The 10,455-nt window shown below is 45.6% G+C and overlaps 1 non-coding gene and 1 pseudogene across 1 annotated transcript; one reads left to right on the top strand and one right to left on the bottom strand.

Annotated features, from left to right (window-relative positions):
* Nucleotides 1-932: 932 nt before the first annotated feature.
* On the bottom strand, nt 933-1,123 carry LOC144303690 (U2 spliceosomal RNA). The gene has a single exon (XR_013370669.1). It is a non-coding gene; the product is annotated as a U2 spliceosomal RNA (small nuclear RNA).
* A 482-nt stretch (nt 1,124-1,605) lies between these two features.
* Nucleotides 1,606-2,644, top strand: LOC144302890 (uncharacterized; annotated as a pseudogene).
* Nucleotides 2,645-10,455: the final 7,811 nt, after the last annotated feature.

Here is a 10,455-nt window from a genome sequence, read left to right as displayed (position 1 = left end):
ACTATAAACAAACGCTTAGAGTCAGTGAGTAAAAATGTGTGGTGGAACAAACAATTCACTTTAGAAAGTAAGGGAACACAGAAATATAGGTCAGAATCAGATTACAGACAGGCTTCAATGCCAGGCTGAGTCTGAGCTTTATTCTTTAGCCAACTCCGCATCAGAGGCTTTTAGAAGAGTGATCTGGTCAAACCAGTGCTTGGGAAGATTAATCCAGTAGGATCCCACATGGTGGACTGCAGTGGGGAAAGCCCAGGTATGAGACTGTGAGAGTAGAACCCAAGTACAGAGTCTGGCCGAGATGAGATGACCTCAACAGTAAGTGACCACCCAGCAGGACAGAACCAATCAGATTTTTTTATTACTAAATAGTGTGGGAACCCTTTTTTTTTTTTAAGATTTTTTTTTAACATTTTATTTATTTATTCATAGAGACACACACAGAGAGAGAGGCAGAAACACAGGCAGGGGGAGAAGGAGGCTCCATGCAGGGAGCCTGATGTGGGACTTGATCCCAGGTCTCCGGGATCACGCCCTGGGCTGGAGGTGGCGCTAAACCCGCTGAGCCACCAGGGCTGCCCAGTGTGGGAACTCTTTTTTTTTTTTTTTTTTTTTAAATTTTTATTTATTTATTCATGATAGACACACACAGAGAGAGGCAGAGACACAGGCAGAGGGAGAAGCAGGCTCCATGCACCAGGAGCCCGACGTGGGATTCGATCCCGGGTCTCCAGGATCGCGCCCTGGGTCGAAGGCAGGCGCCAAACCGCTGCGCCACCCAGGGATCCCTAGTGTGGGAACTCTTGATGAAGGTTTGACTTAGAGACAGAGTACTTATGTTTAGTCATACATACATTCCGCAGATATTTACTCATAGAGCCCAGCACTCTGCCCAATGCTTTTTGTTTTTTGCTTTTTTTTTTTAACCCCTGAGGGGGTGTACCATTCCTGGAAGTACTGCAATACCAGGTTGATACATGGAGTGGATGGACCAAGCTCCTATTCCATCCCCCTGCTCCAAAAATCCATTTAATATATTGTCCTCAGATAGAGAACGGATCAGATATTAAACTGATAAGAACAGATACTACACTTGATCTTAGCCAAAAGGCAGAGAGGCGATTTTTTTTATTAGCCCCTGAGGGGGTCTCCCCAATGCTTGATGCATAATAATAGATAAGACGCCTCTGAAGACTAGTCAACAAGGTATACCTCCATGAAACTAAAGACAATCCTGATAGGTGCTATGAAAATCATTGGGTGCTGTGAGATCATGTATTAGGGAACCTAATCCTGGTCTCATTAGGTTTCTAGGAGTCAGGGAAGGCTTCCTAGAAGAAGTCACATTTAAAATGAGACCTGGTGGGGATCCCTGGGTGGCGCAGCGGTTTGGCGCCTGCCTTTGGCCCAGGGCGCGATCCTGGAGACCCGGGATCAAATCCCACGTCAGGCTCCCAGTGCATGGAGCCTGCTTCTCCCTCTGCCTATGTCTCTGCCTCTCTCTCTCTCTCTGTGTGACTATCATAAATAAATAAAAATTTAAAAAAAATTTTTTTTAAATTTAAAAAAATAAAAAATAAAATAAAATGAGACCTGGGGACGTCACAAGAGTGGCGGCTGTGCAGCTGGCAGGGCGGCGAACTGTCTGGCCTGTAGCCTTCCTCCTTGGTTGAGGAAATGACCAACCAGTACAGTATTCTCTTCAAACAAGAGCAAGCCCAGGATGATGCCATTTGGTCGGTTGCCTGGGGGACAAACAGAAAGAAAACTCTGAGATGGTGGTTACGGGGTCCCTGGATGACCTGGTGAAAGTCTAGAGGTGTTGTGATGAGAGGCTGGACCTACAATGGAGTCTAGAGAGACATCAACTGGCCGTGGTGTCTGTGAACATCAGCCACACGCTGCCCATCGCTGCGTCCAGTTCTCTTGACGCTCATACTCGTCTCTGGGACTTGGATAACAGCAAACAGATAAAATCTATAGATGCAGGACCAGTGGATGCCTGGACTTTGGTTTTTTCTCCTGATCCCCAGTATCTGGCCACAGGAACTCATGTGGGGAAAGTGAACATTTTTGGTGTGGAAAGTGGGAAAAAGAAATATTCTCTGGACACGAGAGGAAAATTCATTCTTAGTATTACATATAGCCCTGATGGGATGTATCTGACCAGTGGAGCCATAGATGGGGCCATCAATATTTTTGATATTGCAACTGGAAAACTTCTGCACACGCTGGAAGGCCTTGCTATAGCTATCCGTTCCCTGACATTCTCCCTGGCTTCTCAGCTCCTGGTCACTGCATCAGATGATGGCTACATCAAGATCTATGATGTACAACATGCCAATTTGGCTGGTACGCTGAGTGGCCATGCATCATGGGTGCTGAATGTTGCATTTTGTCCTGACGACACCCACTTCGTGTCCAGTTCATCTGATAAAAGTGTGAAAGTTTGGGATGTTGGAACAAGAACGTGTGTTCACACCTTCTTCGATCACCAGGATCAGGTCTGGGGAGTAAAATACAATGGAAATGGCTCAAAGATTGTGTCCATGGGTGATGACCAGGAAATCCACGTCTATGATTGCCCCGTGTAAACACCAGAGTCTCGCAGGCTGGTGTGCAGGTCATGACATTCCGTACTTCTCTAGCTAAAAATAGAGTGTTTATTGGAGAAGAAACTTAAAAAAAATAAAATAAAAAATAAAAAAATAAAATGAGACCTGGGGCAGGAGGAGGAGTTAGCATGGCAGAAGGGGTTGACAAATAGTACACTTCAAGCAGAAGCGTGCTGAGGTCAAATGGTATTTCTACCAAAAATATGACAAAATTCTGACATGCTTTCCTGCGAAGTGTAGAGTCTAAAGAGTTAAGTAAGAGGCTACCCCATGCAGGGTCTTCTGCAGAAAGGATTTGGAGCTTTATCCTAAGAGCAATGTTAGCATGTTTTTTTCTGAGATCAGTCAATTCCAGTCTCTGATTTTATCACAAAATGGAGCCAAGGAAAGGACCAACCTCATGCATATTCCAAGTGGGTGGTCACCAGATGGTGGGACTCTAAGGTTTTGCGAAGGTCCTCTATTTTGCAAATATCTCTCCTGCTTGCAAACTGTTGTTGAAAATTTCATGAACAGGGAACCATTTGCTACAATAATGAAAGATCAAATGTCAAATGCTAATTCCTCCAGGGGTAGAAGCACAGCAACTCAATGTTTGCTCTAAGGTGCACACAACTGATAGCTGAACTTCCCTGAGAATAGGTTTTGAGGTCAAAGAGAGGTAGAGGACAAGAGGAGGGAAAGCAAGAAGCAGAAAAATCACAGAAAGGGGAGAGAGATACACAAAAGAAACACTTGGAGGCACGAGAGGGTGCCTAGTACATAGCACATGCTCAACTTAAGTTTATGGAAAGAAATAGAAGAAAGGAAGAAATAAATCTCATAATTCTGTCAAGGCTTGGCATCTATTTCAGGCAAGGAGATTGGCTCTTCCCTCCCTGAGGTCACACATGTCATGCATTGGGAAGACCAGCAGCAAGGAAAGGAGACAAGAGGGCACAAATCCATCCTCCAGAAGTCCAGAAGCATTCATGAAGTATGGCTTGTGATCCAGCTGGTTCCTGGGACCACAAGCTTAGATGATAGCTTTGCCTTCCAATGAGGAGAACATCCAATGTTTCACCGGGAAGACTGGGCGCTTGGGGAATGGGCAGCGACAGAGTCCTTCAAGAAAAGCAAGCAGGTGACCTTGGCAGACACCGCCATTTCCACACCTGCCAGGTGGAGGCCCAGCACCTGCACTGTGGTGACCTGACATCTCTGAGGCCTCCCTTGCCAAAGCCATGGCCCTTCTGACATTTCTTTAGTAGCACCTGTTCATCAGTAGCCCCTAAAGATTTCATTTAAGTATTTGATGTTGAGTCATTATTACTAACCAGGAATTATCCACATCTATAGACTTTTTCATATATGTTGTGGCAGAAAAGCCAGAGAAAAACTGTTTTTCAGTAATTAAGGATGGTTTCTTTTCTCCTTTCCATGCAATACGAAAGATAAACCTCCGATTTTCCTTGTTTGCATTTCAACTAAGTATGCATTTTTGCCATATTCTTATTAGCCTCTGCTGTCAGAATAAAAACCCTTCTGGAATAGCCTAGTAAATGCACTGTGTTAATGGTAACTTGACCTTTCACTGATTTCAAATTAACCAACAGGGAAACAGTAAGTTACCTTAATTAAAGCATTATCTTCATTAAAGATTATTAGATGGGTGAGAAAAGGCTCCCTGCAAACCAGCATGTGCTCTGTGGTTATAACAACCCAGCATCTTGAAGGTAGCACAACTGTAGGATTGTGTTGGGAAGCCGGGAGCTAGTATATTGAAATAAGGATATACAGCTATGACCCACCAAATGAGGGGGTGCCAGCCACCCACACGGAGTCAGCAGGTAGCTCCTTCAGGATCCAAGCTCCCACTTTAGGGAAGTGAACCCTAGGGAAACATTTTGATTGAAGGTGCAGTTTTAAGATACTCACACAAAGCTAGTAGAGTCACAAGATAGATCAAATCCAGATCCCAGAATCGGGGATAGGGGTGGGCAATGAGCTGGGCACAGGGCAGTCCAGGATCCCAGGTCAAGAGTGAGTAGGAAATAAGAGAACAGGGTACCAAGCACTTATTACTCATAAGGTAGTTTGGGGTGAAGGTTGCTAGCTTTTCACAGGCTCAGCTCTTAAACGGTTATTTTATTATTTAAAAAAAATTTTTTTAAAGATTTTATTTATTTATTTATTTAGAAAGAGAGAGCAGGGGGAGGGGCAGAGGCAGAGAGAATCCTCAAGCAGACTCCCTGCTGAGCTCAGAGCCTGACATGGGGCTTGATCTCAAGAGGTCATGACCTGAGGCAAACTCAAAAGTCTGATGCTCAGCCGACTGAGCCACCCAGGTGCTCCAAGAGTGGTTATTTGAAAAGGCACCCCAGGAAAAGCAAAGCAGGAGGGCAGGAACCTGCCAAGGAAACTTGGGGGAGGAATCCTAAGCTCAGGTTTTCTAAATATCCAGATTCTGGGTGTGAACAGGATTGTCATACTGTAAAATGCCTAGGCAGCAACTCAAAATAGCTGTTTTTCCATCACAAAGGTCCAGAATGGAATTTGGTGATTGGATATCTCTGCAAAAATGAACCATGTTAACAATGATTCCTTCTCCCCAGTGTGTTCTAAAGATTGTTTCCATGGCAATCTACATTGTTTTGTCTAAATTATTCTTCATGCCATTTTTTCCCCTCCATCTAGATATTTGCGAAGCACCTATCACTTGAGTATCTTTTCTCTGAACAAGTCCCCAGGAGGGGAAAGCGAATATTTCTTGGAAGAAATGAAAAGCTGACACTTGTCAGAAAGAGCCCAATTTGAGAGATGACATAGAGCCTGGGGTTCTCTGTAGAGGGCCTCCCCTGCTGGGATCCACCTTCTGCTCAGGGAATGGAAAGGCATAAGCCCTGGTCCACATCATCTGTCACATCTGAGATGTCTTCTTAAGGAGTCCAGTCCTTTCTAGGCTTTGGACAGAGTGATAAGCTGGAGCAGATGAGGTGGGCTGGATGGGGAGGAGGCCGCCCTTAGGAAGCATGTCCCCGCAGTGTAGCCAAGACAATGCTACTTGTACACCAAATGATTTCATTTTCACCTGGCACACAGGAGGGTTTCATTTTCTAGGTGCAACCAGGGGCTAGTTCTAGCCAGTATAAGGACGGAAGCAATGAGCACCCTCTCTTGGCCAGGTCCTAAAGTCTCCTGAGATATCCTTTGCTATCTCCCCTCCTTCCATTTCCTGGCTGGCTGGATCCAGAGGACCCGTTAAGGATTTCAAGGGCCGAGAAGGTGGAGGGGCATCGGATGGGAGGAGTGGTCCTGAATCACCATGTGGTAGATTGTCAACACTTGAATTGATGTGAGTGAGAAATAAACCTGTTATGTGTTAAGCTACTGAGGTTTGGGGTTGTTTGTCACAGCAGTTGGCCCACCCTGGCATTGACTAATGAGATATGGCAGGTTTCTGGGCAGACCCAGCAACAGATGGCAGCAGGAGGTCTATGCAGGGAACAAAGTGCAGTAACCAGAAATAAGATCAACAGGAAAAGGGCCAGATTTCGGATGAGGGTCTTCAAAGTGATATTAGCAGCCATAGCCTGACATTTGCTGAGCACAACAGGAGGAGGTCTTGGGATCCAAAGGCTTGGGCTCCCACTGGACTCCAGCCTCTGGGGCACAGTTAGCAGAGGGAGGGCAAGATAGGGCCTTCATTCAGAAGGAATGAATTGGAACATTTTGAAAGGAATTGGGGAGGCCAGGGCTTCCAGCAATGATAAGACATAGACCTGACTAGGACCACAGCAGAAGGCAGAGGCTTGGAAGAGGGAAGGCAAGAAGCTCTGCCCAGGGGATCCCTGGGTGGCTCAGCGGTTTAGCGCCTGCCTTCGGCCCAGGGCGTGATCCTGGAGTCCTAGGATCAAGTCCTGTGTTGGGCTCCCTGCATGGAGCCTGCTTCTCCCTCTGCCTGTGTCTCTGCCCCCCTCTCTGTTTGTGTCTCTCATGAATAAATAAATAAAACTAAAAAAAAAAAAAAAAAAAAAAGAAGCTCTGCCCAGCGCAGAAGCAGTAACCACAGCAAGGGTGACTTGGCAGTCTTCTGGAGTAATAGTAGCATTTGGGGAAGGATGGCATAGAGCTACACCTAGTAAAGGACACAAGGCAGCCTTGGCAACCAGTCAGAGGACAGCAGAGCATGGAGAAAAGGCAGTCAGCACGATGGGAGATCAGGAAACCAGAGCTCAGAAAATGAGAAAAGAGTGAGACCATCTGTGGGGTTAGGCAGTGAGAGATGGTGGGAACAGAGGTTAGAAGAGTAATCTGAGAAAAAGCAGCAAGAATGGAGCTTAATGATCAGTCAATGGCCCCGCTAATTCCAGGCCAGGTAGATTGCAAGGATGGCAACAAGTGGGAGACAAGAAGGGGCGCTGATGAGCCAGCAGTTCAGGCAAGACTTGACCCCAATCAACAATCAACAAAGGAAGGAAATCCATCACCAAGGAAACATGCTCATTCCTCCCTGGCAGCACTGTGAATGGATGGTGTTGGCATTTTGGTAAAAACTTGGCTTTCCCTGAGCATCACTATAACCTACATGCTCTCACGTAGAGAATCAGCACTCATCTCATTCAGCTAGCAAGAGGTGGAATTACCACTCTAGCTGCAGGCCCTGGACGATCGCCTGTTACTTAGACACCATAAAAGAGTTTTTATAGGCAATGAGCAATGAGACTGTTAACATTTACATTCTGCCCCATGCCGAGGAGTTTGGCTTACTATATGTGAAGGGTAAGAGTTCTGCAGGCTGATCATCATGGGGCATGCAGTATTTTATTGGGAGAAATGGTTGGCAGCTCTCAGGATAATTAAACTCTCATCCAGACACCAAGGGAGCTCAAAAGGACCAGGGACAGTAGAGGCACACTGAGTTGGGCAAAAGGTTGGTTCAGCCCAGGATTCTGACTCTGGTGAAGAGCGGTAGGTATTTCCTCATAAGACTCTCACTGTGGGCCAGGATTTCCTTGGCCAAAGGAAGGATCTCCACAACAGAGAGCTATAGCCTTTTGTTTTATATGCTGAAATAAAATTTCTAAAAACCACCACCAACAAACAAACAAACCTCTCCAAGAAAAACACACTGCCTTCTAGGCTACAGATAATCTCCTTTACACTATAGTGTATATGACTGATAGCGGGCACTTCCCAGAGCAGATTTTAACTATGGAGAGGCAGACAGCAGGATCTCAGAACTGGAGGTAAAATGGGACTGTGAGGAAGGAGAAGCTCACAGGAAGGGAGGTAGCAAAGGGATGCTAATAATACTCTTTTCCAATGGGACCTCAACTTACTTCTCTATCCTCCTTCCCTGCTTGTCTGGCCATGTTTCATACCTGTCCCCCCCAACGCTGACCAGATGCCTACCTTTTTCATGACACATCATGTCCTGTTATGTCTCTGTGCTCCTATGTGTATTCCCCATGCTCAGAACTGTTCCCACCCCATGATCTCTGCCTGGACGGCTCTCACCTCTCCCACCAAAGCCAGGTTAAATGTTTCCTCCCCTCTGAAGCTTTCCCATCTAGCAGGTAGTGCCTATTGCGGCTTCCTCTGTGTTCCATCGGCACACAGACCATCACTGACTTGTCTCTGGATTCTGTGTAGAACATAAGGCCAGGCATTGCCACTTTCCAATAGATGCCGGCCGGATGAAGGAAAATTTTTCGATTTTATAACTTCCTCCAACGTCTAATTCTTTCCTCAGACTCTACTCTGTCTCCTTGGCTCTCTCTTGGTCTCTCAGACCTCATTTTTCTCATTGGTAAACTGGAAGTACACTTCAGTGTTGTGTTGAATACACTTAGGTGTTGTGAGAACGGATAAAGAGAAAAGAAAACTCCCAAGTAGGAACGATCAAAGCATCAAAGCCACCGAAAAGAAGTGTTCATATGGCCTTGACTTTGGAAGGGATTTAAAATCAAATGTTGATTCATTAAAACACAACAAAACAATCCTTGACTACGTACTGATTATGTTTCAGATGTTGGGCAGGAGCGCCTAACCTTTTACCTTAACTTTAATGGGATTTATATACATTTTCCATTCTAATTTTCTGAGAACAGATGAGACCAAATGTTTCATCCACTAGAAGATGCTGTTCTCCCAGGCTGGTCACATACCACCATGATGAGGTTTCATATTTGAACCAGTCTTTTTACTAAATTAATGGCCAGCTAATTCAGAAAGATAAAACCCTGAGCCAAAAGCGGCGTAGTAAAGGAGAAGGACTGCAATATGAAGGAATTGGTTCAATAAGATCTGGCCTTGGGAGATGTCTCTTGATCTCTTCATCTCTCAAATGAAGAAGGTTCAGCAGACTATTTTCCAAAGATGGCCACAATATTATTGCCTCCTTAATATATATATATTTTATTTATTTGAGAAAGAGAGAGAGAGAGAGCATGAGCAAGATAGCGCAGGGGGAGGGGCAGAGGGAGAGAGAGAATCTCAAACAGCTCTCTGCTGACCTTGGAGCCTATCTCGGGGCTCAATCTCATGACCTTGAGATCATGACCTGAACTAAAATCCAAAGTCAGATGTTTAACTGACTGAGCCACTCAGGTTCTCCTATTATCACCCTTTCTATCCCATCTTGTCCTCTTCCTTGATTGTCATCGAAACTTTGGGACTGCCTCAACCAGTAGAGCACAGCAGAAGCAACACTTTGTGACTTCTGAGTCTACATTATTTTAAAACCTGTGCAATTGAAAAAAAAAAAAACAAACCTGTGCAATTGTCCTGTTCTTGGGACACCAGCGCTTTGAACTCAGCTGCCAGTATGTGAGGACGCTTAAACTAGCCCACGTGACAAAAACCGCAGAGAAAGGACCATGTGTAGGTGCTCAGTCAATAGATGACAATGATGACACATCCAGATGAGTCTAACCTGCGGCCATTGAGATCTCCCCAGCCTTTAAGTCTTCCCAACTAAGGTTCCAGACGTCATGGAGCAAAGAAAAGCATTGATCGTTGTGCCTGTCTAAAATCTTGACCCAGGGGCATCCGGGTGGCTCAGATTAAGTGTCTGCCTTTGGCTCAAGTCATGATATAAATAATAAAATGGTTGTCTGATGTTACCGAGTTTTGGGGTGGTTTGTAACACAGCAACAGCAACCGGAATAGAAGGTGAAATCTGTACTGACTCCCTCACAAGAGTGGTGAAGATCAGATTCGATTAGTATGTAAGTTCATTCTCTGCACATTTTCAAGTAGCCTGCAGATAAAGTTCAATAAGCATATATGAAGTGGCTGTGCCTGGCATTCGCTAACCTCCACCCGCCCCCCTGCTCTTGCGGGTTCTGTGGCACCGCCAGGGAAGAACAGTAAGACCTTGAGGAACCCAGTTTAAAAACCACTGTGCTCATCCCACCTATTATTCTATGGATTAAAAAAAAACATAGGCCCAGAGTGACTTGTCCAAAAATCACACAGCTATGTGCTCGCTCCAATTTGTCCTGCTGCCTCTAAAAAGAGAACTACGTAAGGTAGGACCATCCTTGTCTGAGAGCCAGGGAGTTGCAAGCAGGGACAAGCGAGATCATTGTGTGATATTTCTTTTCAAGTCTCAAGCAGACACTTTGAGCCGTTGCCCAAGCATGCCAAAGACAAGCCTATTTCATTTCCCTCCTTCCCTTCCCGGTTTCTCTCCCACTCGGTCTAGGAGCATAGATCATTTCGTTGGGTGAAACAGAAAGACCAAGCTGCAGGCTCCACATAGAGCTCTGCAGGCTGTCAGCTCCGTGATGAATGGAGAGCTGAGCTAATGCAGAGGTCGGCCTGGTAGGAGTGAAGCTCTGTTTGATCACCCATC

The sequence above is a fragment of the Canis aureus genome, chromosome 32 (assembly GCF_053574225.1).
Source record: "Canis aureus isolate CA01 chromosome 32, VMU_Caureus_v.1.0, whole genome shotgun sequence".
NCBI lineage: Eukaryota > Metazoa > Chordata > Mammalia > Carnivora > Canidae > Canis > Canis aureus.
Note: the sequence above shows the minus strand (reverse complement) of the source record. Positions and strands in the feature narration are given on the sequence as shown.